The sequence below is a fragment of the Anabas testudineus genome, chromosome 13 (assembly GCF_900324465.2).
Source record: "Anabas testudineus chromosome 13, fAnaTes1.2, whole genome shotgun sequence".
NCBI lineage: Eukaryota > Metazoa > Chordata > Actinopteri > Anabantiformes > Anabantidae > Anabas > Anabas testudineus.
Genome location: NC_046622.1, coordinates 20,124,697 through 20,138,274, shown reverse-complemented (window position 1 = coordinate 20,138,274; position 13,578 = coordinate 20,124,697). Strand labels below are relative to the sequence as shown.

Here is a 13,578-nt window from a genome sequence, read left to right as displayed (position 1 = left end):
CTGACTTACTATTAAATTACAAGGCTCCAAGACATTTGAGGTCAACTGTAAAGGGCTTACACGTTCTCAGAATGTTGTTCAGTCTTATAGGCAAAACCTAAATTGAAACTGAGTGCAGATATTTAGTGCTATTTATTGTTTGAATAATCAATGTAACAGGACACACCTGGGTAACAAAACACAGCTGTCAGTCACATTTTCCAATAGCTTTGGTCACATGAAATGTGGGTGGGTTGAAAAAAAAGGTGCTATCTTCAACTCCTCTTAATTTTAGAGGGGAGTGTATACCATACGTCCTACTTACATTTTAAGATTTTCCATTTCTACTTCACTTTGCTAGTTATCTACATTCATATTTTATGTTATTGTTAGTTCTGTTTTTCACTGGTTAATAAGTTATGTAAAACTTATAATTGCACTAGATTTCTTTTGTCACCATATTATGAGTAGTGAATACATTTGGACACACATTAGAAGTGACCATCTTTGTAAAAGAAAAGCATATTTTATAGCATCTAATTGTTCAGAAATACAATGTAGACATTAATATAATTGGAAATGACCATTGTAGAGAGAAAAAGTTGTTTTTACAGGAATAGTTATATAAACCTACTGAGGCCTATCATCAGCAAACATTAGTATGTCTTCCTTTTGCATGTAGAAGGATACCTGATCATCAGAAAACCCTTTTGCAATTATGTAGTGAAGACATGAAATGTGTCATTAAAATCATGGTAGTTTCTATGTCCAAATGTTTCACTGGTTGTGTATTTTTATGGTTTTTAAAATGTCTTCGCTGCTCCTTTCCCCATCATATTCTTTTTTGTATTCTTCTCTGGTCTCAGTAAGATAATGTAACATTTTGGAATGAAAATACAAATTAACAGTCCAAAACTGGAGGCCAGAATAGCAAATATCTCTACAGCAACACTGAACTTCCCAGGAGAGCTGACATAAGCTGGAATAAAAGTGATCCACACTGCACAGAAGATCAACATGCTGAAGGTGATAAATTTGGCCTCATTGAAACTATCAGGTAGTTTCCGAGCCAGAAAAGCAAGAATGAAACAGAAAGAGGCCAGAAGGCCTATGTACCCAAGTACAGCCCAAAATCCTACAGTTGAACCCAGAGCACATTCTAAGATGATTTTGTCTTTGATTTCTTTATAGTTCTTAAATGGAAAAGGAGGAGAAATTGTTAACCAGAGGATACATATCACAACCTGGATGAGAGTGAAAGCCAGAACACTGAGTCTCTGCTGTGTTGGTCCAAACCATTTCATCACATTACTGCCTGGAAGTGAAGCCCTGAAGGCCATTAACACCACCATAGTTTTCCCCAGAACACAAGAGATACAGAGGACAAAGGTGATGCCGAATGCTGTGTGTCTCAGCATGCAGGACCACTCAGAGGGTCGGCCGATAAAGGTCAGAGAACACAGGAAACACAGAGTCAAGGAGAAGAGCAGCAGGAAGCTCAGCTCAGAGTTGTTGGCCCTGACAATAGGAGTTTTCCTGTATCTGAAGAAGATGAATGATACAACTAGCAGTCATGCATGTTCCAAATAAAGATGCTGCAGTGAGCAGTGCTCCCATAATTTCTTCAAATGATAGAAACTCTGCCTCCTTCTTTACACAGGTCATCTCTACCCTCATTTGACCAGAATTCAGAGTGGCATGGCACACACATTATCGAGTCTGAAAATTACATAAAAGCAAAGGTTATTCTTGAACATTTGTTTTTTGTTTGATTTATAGACAGTACTGTATGTATATAGTGTACGGTCAAAAGCTATTAAAAGCTATTTAAAGTTGCAAAGTTGTTTAATTTGTAATTGAAAAAATTTTTTGTTTATTGATACATTCAGGATTCAAACTCAGATCCTTCCTGATGTGTTAATTACTATCTGACTGTGCTGCCCTTTTTGCATACATTGTCACACTGTGACCTTAACACTATAATATAGTGTTAAGGTCACAGTGTGACACGATATTCCTCAAAATTGACATATTTGTATAAAATACAGTTTAATTCCATAACACGCTAAAGTGCAAAACCTTGGATTAAGTATTACTAGACCTGAAATGTTGCTTATTTCTCCTTCTGCACATCTTATACAGTCATAACAGCAGACAGGTTTTCCTTTCTGGAGAACCTTGCGAGTTCCTGGGGGACATTTCTCACTGCAAACTGACACAGGAACCTGTATAAACAACATGAATTTTAGTCTAGTGTAAAGGCAGTCTTTTTTATCCAGTGTTGTTTTTATAAGTGTAATTTAACTGTATTTAATCCAAACTTTACAATAGGTTAAGAAAAATATATAATAATTAGCAATTATGCAACTAAAAATGTCTAGATAATGAGAGAAGAGATCCCTGCATAAAGAAGGAGGCAGATTGGTAGATTACTTGATAGCTTACCTGTTTTGAGTTTCGTGCCCAAATTATAGAATTATTTTGCAGACTCAGCTGTTTGTCTGCAGGTAAAGATGCATCATAAAGACCAACTGTGACAAAGTCCACAACACCATTTTCTGTTGGCTGCCAGTTTATAATTTCATACTTTGCTGGTGGGTCTCCATTCTCATTAAAGTAAACTTCATCCCCTTCCTTTGTTGTGAAATCAATCTTTCTTATGAGCTGTAGAATCTAAAATGAAATGCATAAATTTCAGTTAACTTTAACAAACATTGTGTAGGTCTGTTGGATCAAACCTATGATAGACTGCAACATTTTTTTTGTACTCTTAAGTCTGAAATGACCAACTTAATGAAATACTTTGTAGGCTTCTTGGCTAAAAAGCATGATGGAGTCCCACAACTGATTTTACAAAATGGTATCTATTTCTCTGGCAACTAGATGTAAAAACTCACTGTGAATTGATCCAGCTGCACTTTGCAGTTACAGGTTTTATTACACTCAAGCATACTATGAAGTGCATGGGCCACAGCATAGACTCCTTTATAGACATTGTTGAATATGGGCATGAGTGACATATCAGTGAAGCTGCTTTGCAATCCACTCAGATCTTCATGTCCAGTACATTCTCTCTGATTCTCTGTTGATGAAGGTGACTGTTTGAATTTACAGTTAAATAATGTCTCCCAGAACTCTGTAAATATTTCATGACCTGATGAATTGAGTGGCCTAACATCTAATATAAACTCTCTCATGCCTCTGACATGTGTGCTTTGGGGATGGACAGGCCTATGGCACCATCCAGAATGTGATTCTTATCCATTTCTGCAGTTTGAGAATCAAAGATCCAGGCCTCAGTGCCTACCCACTGGTACCCAGTTAGATTGTGTTGAGACAACACATATATTAACACGTCCATATCCATGTGTGAGAGGAAAGCAACAATCACCTTGGAAGTGGAAGCCCTGATAGTATGAATTATATTTTGTATTTTGTTTGGTGGATCTGTTCTAAAGAAAGATACAGAATATTCCAGACAAATTCCCAGTTGCTGTGCAGTTTCTGTGAATATAGCCATACCATTATTGCCATAATCATTATTGCTTCTTATAGCTCCAACCCACATCCAACTAAAGTGTTTGACCAACTGAGCCAGAGCTCTGCTCTGATAATAGTCACTGGGTATTGTTCTGAGGAAGGACGGGTACTTGGTTTTGTCACTGAGACAAGCACAGGTGGCAAAGTGACTTATCTGAAAGACAAATGGAATAAACTTGACTAATGATTAAAATGTAACAAAACATTCATAGTGTGACATTGGTATTAATCTAAAAGATTAAAAAAGATATTATGTCTTAAGATAAAGATTTAAAATACATACTAAATTCCATTTTAGATAGATGTAGAAAGAAACTTTCAAAGCTTGAAGAGTTATAGAAAAATAATTATTTTTATAAATAAAAATTTTACCCACCAGTGGGATAAGAAAGGGTCCGATGACAGTAGCTATAGCTAAGCAAGGAGATGAAGAGGTCTCTCCTATAATAGCCTGCATTTGTGTAGATCTGGTACATGGAGCCTCTGATGGTGCAGACACAGCTTCATTACCATTAGCCAAGGCCAGTGCAACCTTCACACTTCTGGCCATAGAGCCACAAGTATCATACATTTTATATCCCAGAGAGATTCCAGGTAGTAGGTCTGTGCTGTTATTAATTTCCTCAATGGCAAAAAGCATAGCCTGGGCAAACTGGAAATCTCTGAAATTCAAACTCAATACACACATGTTTTATAAAATATATTTTATAACTACTTAAAACACTTCACAACCTCATCTTAAATATTTTTAATTTGAAAAGAGTTTTAAAGAAATTTTACCTGGTGCATTCCAGTGGCAGCGGTTTGTTTGTGTAGGTTTCCTGTCTGTCCTTCCAGCTGCTGTGGAAAGAGAAGATTCCTCCCAATATAATGTCACCATCTTTAAATAACTGGGGGTTCTCAGGATCACCTCTTAGTTGGCACACCTGCTCCTCTGTCTGAGAGAAAGATGATACTAACAACAGCTGTAAAAGTGCCCAGCCACGCTCTGGCCATCTGTGTGCAGATGTCATACTGTCTCAGAGAAATAAACTGCCCGTTGATTTTACATGTACCCTAGTGTAGATCAAGCGATTTCACTGGTATTTATACATTTTAGATCAGCATAAAATAATGATGGAATACATTAATCTCTGCGGACCTACAAGTGGGTTGAGAGGAGGCTTTGCATAAAAATACAACAGGGGCTGTAGCCTAATGAAAGAATTTAAAATCAGTTAATTTAAATCTGAATCTGTATTCCTCATTTAAAGAGATGTCAGAACGAATGGGTACTGAGGCAAGCTCAGGCTAAAGAAATATTAATGACCACCATGGGGGAATAAGATGCATAGCAAAATTTCAGACAGCGAGTGAGGACAGCAGCTTTCTGCTATTGTTTTGTAATGTTTGAGTTGGAAAAAAAGAGTGAATGACTTCACAAATGCATTGCAATTTCTCCAGTGGAAAATAAGCTTTCATGTCAACACTCTCAACCCAGAATTTCTAAACTGGTTGTGGGGCCAAGAGGTTTTTCGTCTGACAAGATAATACCTAAAACATAATAAGTGGATTAGACAAGTTTGGAGAGAGAGCAACCACATTCATCCTGGGGGGAGTCTATAAGGAGGAAATCATGGAACAAATTAGGGACTGATGGTGGTTTAAAGTTGTTGAGCAGAATCCAGCAAAGGGCCTTTGACACCAGACTGAAAATAGCTGGGCTCCTTCTGCACCTGAATGTTAGCCTCGCTGCTTAATAATATTTTGAACTCCACCTAATGCTGAACAGGTGACACTATGAGAGGTGAATAGGCACTATTTTAAAGGCATCAGATATTTTGGTTTTTGAGAGCCAAGCACCTTGACCTGCCAGTTTTATTAATTTAATTGCATTGTCAAAAATCTGTCTAGTCCTGCCGGAGTATTGAGTATGAGTAGCAATACCAGTTGGACTGATTCAAAACAGGACAAAGGAAGAGAAGAGAAAAGGCTGCATCATAAGCCATGCAACACTTTATTCAACAGCTGCGACACTGCTACAGGCTCTTTAATAGCAGTTTGCAGATTTTTACACACAAAAGACTGCTGCAAAAAAACAGTGTGGGTGTTGGATTGGGCAATGTTGAAAACTGACTTGCTGGAAAAGGCTTTGTGATAGTAAAAAATGTTCCCCATGCTTTAAATTTAAATCAAGCTCTTGATGTCTGTCAGGGTAATGTGAGTGTATAACATTTCAATATATGCCAAAAGCTACCAGAAATCCCTTGATTAGCCTGAGTCTGGCCAGGTGAGGATCACAAGACTTCAGCAGAGACAGAGCAGATGCGCTGTTGCCAGAGAGTTTTTGTCGCACTAAGGGAATGGTAAGAGACGACTGAGGAGATTGATATGTCTAGCTTCGGAGATTTTAGTATGCAGCCTGTCAGAAATGTTGGCTGCTAGGGAATTAAAAGGTATAGTCAACAAGAATGCTGAAACCTTGCCTCTGCCCTTATTGGAAGACCGTGTTTTTTGCACCTTGTGTTTTTTGATCTCTATTTGCTCTCGTAGTTTTGACCTCCTGGATGATCCCTGACACTCTTATCTACCAGCTCTCAGGCCTGGACCTAACTATCTGGACTGGGATTTAGATACTGAACCTTGGGACCTCGATGTTATGAGTTTTTAGAACTTTTTTTCTGCCGTAGCTGCAGTGATTTTTTGTTATTTTCTATTTGGTGATCTCTGCACTTTTTGTTACCTATCATTTGGACTGAATTTGTTACCTTGTGAGATTTTAGTTGTTACTTTGTTCTTTTCTTTTTGAGCCTGTTGCAACATAATCAGCAACTCGCACCAGGCCGCACAGAGAATGCCGATAAGGCATCCGCCATTTTCAAGATCCAAGATTCAAGATTCAAAAAACTTTATTAATCCCAGAGAGAAATAGTTTTGCCTCTTTACAGTTGTTCTGAACAAAGACAGAAAGAAAGGGAACAACAACCAGGAAAGATCCACACCAACACAAATACAGAATAACATCAATACAGAGTACTCAATATATATACAGAATATGTAAAATAGATGAATGAAAATGGGTCAATAATTATAGTCCAGGATCGAATGACAGCAATTAGACATATGACATAAATTGTCAGTTCCCCCATCGCTTACAGAGGGGGGACAAATTGTAGAGATAGATGTCCACAGGTAGAAAAGACTTCTGTGGCCTTCTGTAGAGCACTTAATGTTAATAAGTCTTTGGCTGTACGTGCTCCTCTGTTCAGCCAACACACTGTGAAGTGGGTGGGAGAGATTGTCCAGGATTGAGAGTTTTGACAGCCAGAACAGAGCCAGCCCTTCGGATCAGTTTGTTCAGCCTGTTAGTGTCTGCCACCTTCATGTTGCTGCCCCAAAAGACCACAGCATAGAAGGTGACACTGGAACCACAGACTCATAGAACATCTGCAGCATGATGCTGCAGATGTTGAAGGCCCTTAGTCTCCTCAGAAAGTACATCCATACGACCTCCACCTCCTCCCCCTGTATAAAGAGAGGGCTCACAGGACTCCCAGATTTCCTGAAGCCCATCACCAGCTCCTTTGTTTTATTGATGTTCAGTCGAAGATGGTTGAGTCAACACCAGTCCACAAAACTGTCCACCACTCCCTGGTACTCTGTGACGTCTGCGCCCTGGATACATCCCAAAACTGCAGAGTCATCAGAGAACTTCTGAAGATGACAGGACTCTGAGTTGTACCTGAAGTCTGATCTATACAGGGTGAAGAGGAATGGAGACAGAACTGTCCCCTGTGGAGCACCTGTGCTACAGAACACAGTGTCACACAGTTCTGCCGGTGGGCATACTGTGGGCAGTTGGTGAGGTAGTCCATGATCCAGAAAATCAGGGGAGTGTAAAACCTGCATGTTTTTTATTTTCTCTCCCAGCAGTGGTGTTGAATGCACTGGAGAAATCAAAAAACATGATCCTTACTAGGTCCACAGGCTTGTCTAGGTGGGTGTAGGTGCGATGGAGCAGATGTATGATAGCATCATCCACTCCAACCTGAGATTGATAGGCTAACTGGAGGGGGTCAAGTGAGGGTTTGACCATGGACTCCAGTATCAGCCACTCAAAAGCCTTCATAATATGTGAAGGTAATAATATGTTACCTAGACCACAACTCCCACAATCCTCTGGTTTACCTGACGCATTGCCCAGGGCTGATCTGGTTTTCTTCCACCTCACAACAAATGTAATCTCCTCCACAATCACTCCCCCATTCATGATGTCACTACCAGAATTAGACATGACTAGAACTACCACTAGCAGGTGGAGAAGAAATTCAAGCATATCATGAGTTGTGTAAGCATAGGTGTGAGAGGTGGAATGACAGTGTTATTTGTGGACTGATGAGCTGACTGAACTTGAGAAAGTGAGAAGAAAGGTTTTTGTTTAGAGATGACGATCAAGAAACAGATTTAGTAGGGATACCTAGAAAGGGTAAGTGTTAAAGATTTTCCTTATTGAGCTTTCAGCTTTTTTCTATTTCGTAAGTCTTTCAATAGTCAAACAATAATAAATAAAATAAATAATAAAAAAAAAAAAACCCAAACATTTTAATATCATCTTTAAATGTTTGTATCAGTTCTTCATTCAAGAAATTTGATAAGAACGGCTATGCATTTAATTGTACTTAATTGTATACATATGCTGGTTAAATAATAAGCGTTGTTATACCCACATGCTATGTCACAAATGAAATAATATGCAATAGAATAATAGTATATAATCACATAGTAATAGAATGACACTAGAATGCCATTTTTTAAACAATCATATTATTTCAGAATGATTTTGGTGTCCCCTTTCCCATCATATTCCTTTTTGTGTTCTTCTCTGGTCTCAGTAAGATAATATAACATTTTGGGAAGAAAATACAAATTAACAGTCCAAAACTGGAGGCCAGAATAGCAAATATCTCTACAGCAACACTGAACTTCCCAGGAGAGCTGACATAAGCTGGAATAAAAGTGATCCACACTGCACAGAAGATCAACATGCTGAAGGTGATAAATTTGGCCTCATTGAAGTTATCAGGTAGTTTCCGAGCCAGAAAAGCAAGAATGAAACAGAAAGAGGCCAGAAGTCCTATGTACCCAAGTACAGCCCAAAATCCCACAGTTGAACCCAGAGCACATTCTAAGATGATTTTGTCTTTGATTTCTTTAAAGTTCTTAAATGGAAAAGGAGGAGAAATTGTTAACCAGAGGATACATATTACAACCTGGATGAGAGTGAAAGCCAGAACACTGAGTCTCTGCTGTGTTGGTCCAAACCATTTCATCACATTACTGCCTGGAAGTGAAGCCCTGAAGGCCATTAACACCACCATAGTTTTCCCCAGAACACAAGAGATACAGAGGACAAAGGTGATGCCGAATGCTGTGTGTCTCAGCATGCAGGACCACTCAGAGGGTCGGCCGATAAAGGTCAGAGAACACAGGAAACACAGAGTCAAGGAGAAGAGCAGCAGGAAGCTCAGCTCAGAGTTGTTGGCCCTGACAATAGGAGTTTTCCTGTATCTGAAGAAGATGAATGCTACAACAGCAGTCATGCATGTTCCAAATAAAGATGCTGCAGTGAGCAGTGCTCCCATAATTTCTACATATGAAAGATACTCTGCCTCCTTCTTTACACAGGTATCTCTTCTGTCACTGGACCAGAATTCAGGCTGACATCGCACACAGTCGATGGAATCTGAAAAATGTAAATAACAGGTGTTAGGCCTGCACAGTACATTTGTCTTTTGTTTTATTTGATTGTCAAATGCAATATACTATATTAAGAAAAATAAATAAATCATGAAATAAAAACAGGAAACAGGTGTTTTTGACTTTTGATATGAAAAATAATGATATTCCTTGCAAAAGATAATTTTCATTCATTAATTATAAATGATACATACATATACTTATGTTTCAAAATTTCAAAATCTGCATTTCTTGTAATTAGCACAACATACATATTCAATCTTAATCATTTACCACATTTAAATGGAGAAAACTAATCACTCTTGAATATTTGATATGGTGTGCTGCTCAAAAAGCAGCCGATAGAGTGACCTTGCCTACATGGAGGAGTGCAATATTGAAAGAAAAATTAAAAAGGCAGTCACTGTAGCTCTATGTTTACCGTGAAACATAGAAGCAGTTTATTATGTTCCATTATATTTGGGGCTGCTTAGCTGCATGTGTGCTGTCCTAGGTACATTTACTATATGCAGGGTGCAATGAAATCTCAAGACTATAAGATAATTAAAGGAAAATGCACTCTCTAGTGGTGGTGGAGTCATACTGGATATTAAAAATATGAAGATATTAAGAGGCATGTCTAAGGGTTTCACCAGTTACATAAATGAAGGGAGAAAACATCAGAAACACCAACCAACATGACACCTATATAAAACATTCATGATGAAGTAACATTCATGGCTTAGCTGCTGCAATTGATTGTATTATATTGTACAGCTATTCCTAATATAGTGGCAACTATATTTAAACCTGAAATGTTGCTTATTTCTCCCTCTGCACATCTTATACAGTCATAGCAGCAGACAGGCTTTCCTTTCTGGAGAACCTTGCGAGTTCCTGGGGGACATTTCTCACTGCAAACTGACACAGGAACCTGCATAGACAACATGACTGTAAGAAAAATGTATGGGAGGTATATTTGAACCTGTGAAGACTCCCTTACTAATCATGAACCAAAACAGTACGATACAGCAACAATTCTATAATATATAATTAAATATTACTGTTATAACTTACCAGTTTTGACTTCTGTGCCCAAACTAATGACTTATTTTGCAGACTCAGCTGTTTGTCTGCAGGTAAAGATGCATCATAAAGACCAACTGTAACAAAGTCCACAACACCATTTTCTGTTGGCTGCCAGTTTATAATTTCATACTTTGCTGCTGGTTCTCCATTCTCATTAAAGTAAACTTCTTCTCCTTCCTTTGTTTTGAAATGAATCTTTTTTATGTGCTGTAGAATCTAAAATCATATGCATTCATTTTGATTATTATGAAAAACATTGTATAGACCATGGCTCAAAAGAATCATAGACAGAGGGCACTGCTGTATTTAGCAGAACTTTTCATTGTTATTTTTCTCTTCATATAAATACTAAATTTTAAGTAATTAAATATACACTCACCATGAATGGATTCAGCTGAACCTTATAGTTACATGTTCCATTACAGTCAAAAATATTATGAAGTGCATGAGCCACAGCATACACTCCTTTATAGACATTATTAAATATGGGCATAAGTGACATATCAGTGAAGCTGTTTTGCAATCCAGTCAGATCTTCATGTCCAGTACATTCTTTGTGATTCTCTGCTGAGGACGCAGACTGCCTGAACCTACAGTTAAATAATGCCTCCCAGAACTTTGTAAACATTTCATTACCAGACAAGCTAAGTGGCTTCACATCTAATATGAACTCTTTCATTCCTCTTACATGTGCTTTGGGGATGGCCAAACCTATGGCACCATCCAGAATGTGCTGCTTATCCATTTCTGCTGTTTGGGAATCAACCATCCAGCTTTCGCTTCCCACCCACTGGTACCCAGTCAGGTTTTCGTGAGACAACTCACGTGTTAGTACATCCATATCCATGTGGGAGAGGAAAGCAACAATTACCTTAGAGGTGGAAGCCTTAAAAATGTCTATTATCTTTTGTATTTTGTTTGGTGGATCTGTTCTAAAGAAAGATACAGAATATTCCAGACAGATTCCCAGCTGCTGTGCAGTTTCTGTGAATATAGCCATACCATTATTGCCATAATCGTTATCGCTTCTTACATGCTCCAACCCAAGTCCAACCAAAGTGTTTGACCAACTGAGCCAGAGCTCTGCTCTGATAATAGTCACTGGGTATTGTTCTGAGGAAGGATGGGTACTTGGTTTTGTCACTGAGACAAGCACAGGTGGCAAAGGGGCTGACCTAAAAGATAAGAGATTACATCCAAAGATAAAAATGTAATATAAAAATAATACATAAATATATAAAAAAATATAAACCATTAGCAAAGTCACATTTACTTTTACCATCTGGAGGAAATGCAGTATAATATTTTTTTCACAAATATAATTTTCATTTCACTAATCTTACCCACCTGTGGAATATGAAAGGGTCCGATGACAGTTGCTATAGCCATGCAAGGAGAGGATGAGGTCTCTCCCATCATTACCTGTACTTGTGCAGATTGAGTACATGGAGCCTCAGAGGGTACAGACACAGCTTCATTACCATTAGCCAATGCAAGAGCAACCTTTGCACTTCTGGCAGTTGATCCACATGTATCATACATTTTATATCCCAGAGAGATGCCAGGTAGTAGGTCTGTGCTGTTATTTATTTCCTCAATGGCAAAACGCATAGCCTGAGCAAACTGGAAACCCCTGAAATTCAAACTTGATGCACACAGTTTTAACAATTTGTATTTGATAGAAACAACAAGATGATTGTACTAACACACAACATTGAATATTGTAGTTGTAAAAATATAATAATTAAATTCTAGCCGCAATGCTCAGTTTGGTAAATATTTTTGTATTTGTACCCATTTTCTCTAGGAAAGGAATTTAGTGTATTTGATGAAAACATTTTTACATGATAATTACCTGGTGCATTCCAGTGGTAGTGGTTTATCTCTGTAGGTTTCCTTTCTGTCTTTCCAGCTGCTGTGGAAAGAGAAGATTCCCCCCAATGTAATGTCACCATTCTTAAATAGCTGGGGATTCTCAGGATCACCTCTCTGCCAGCACACCAGCTCCGCTCCCTGAGAGAAAGATGCCACTAACAACAAGTGCAAAACTACCCAGCCCCTCTCTGACCACCTCTGTTTGGATGTCATACTGCCTGAGATAAATAACCACTGGGTGCACATGTACTTTAATGTAAATCAAGATCTTATGTTGACATTTATACGTTTTCTCTCACAAATAAAAAAAAAGAAAAAAGCTGTTATGTTTTATCTAGGATAAGTGAATCTAGGAGGTATCAAACCAATAAGATTTTTATCTTTAACCCTGTTCAAATATATTTTTTGCATACATTATCAGAGAGGAGTGTTTTTGTTGTTTTATTAGTTTTTTTCCTTTTCAAAATTTTATTCATTGCAAATTTCCAATAAATGAAGCCTGAGCTTGACACTCTAATCATGTCTCTCTGAATACAAAAATCCACAAGACCACTAATAGTTTAAAAAGTTTATTTAGACTCACTTATTCAAAAGAATTAACTGAACAGATGAGATACAGAGCTAGTGAGACGGGTCAAAAACTGTGTGGCTCCACTCTCCTCTCACCTGACCCCATCTTTTTTCTAAGACTATCAAAGTAAATATACATATACAGCAGGAAGCAACAGTCACAGTCACAATTTTTTATTATCCACACAAATTTAAAGTACAAGTAATATGCAGTACAATGAAGTTACTGCAATATTGTAAATATGTCCATGTGTAAATATTCCTTCAAATTATTTATAAATCAGAGAATCATGTAAATCACATACATGGTAAAATTCAAATTTAATTATGAACTTAAATAATGCCAATCAGGTAAACCTCAATAAACATCATTTAGACTCATTTAGATTGCATTATTGGTTTATTTTATACTAATCTACAGTTTCAACATTAAAAAGTAATATCAAATAACAGTTTATATAAGTTGTTGCATTAATTGATGTTTTTAAACAGCTGATCATTTATGAAAACACATTTCTTAGTGGGATTTCAACCATTAAGCTGTAAATTCTTAGTGGAAGTGAAGTCACTATAGAAAATATTCAGTCCATATTTTGGTTAAAAGTATAAAAATATTGCATAAAACAGGTTACCATGGTTAGCCATAAAAACAGTAAAAGGACCCAAAGCCCTGCCAATAGTACCACAACACTCGTATAAACTAGTATATCTACTAGCTACATGGCTTAGATATTATATTTAAAATGGGGAATGAGAAGGAGGAAATCAACAAGAGTTAAAATAAAACAAAAAATGAAATTCACTGTTGTT

General features: G+C 37.6%; 2 pseudogenes; both read right to left on the bottom strand.

Moving 5' to 3' along the window:
- Positions 1–782: 782 nt before the first annotated feature.
- Positions 783–7,792, bottom strand: LOC113172014 (annotated as a pseudogene).
- Positions 7,793–8,327: 535 nt separating this feature from the next.
- LOC113166387 lies at positions 8,328–12,366 on the bottom strand (annotated as a pseudogene).
- Between the last annotated feature and the right edge of the window lie 1,212 nt (positions 12,367–13,578).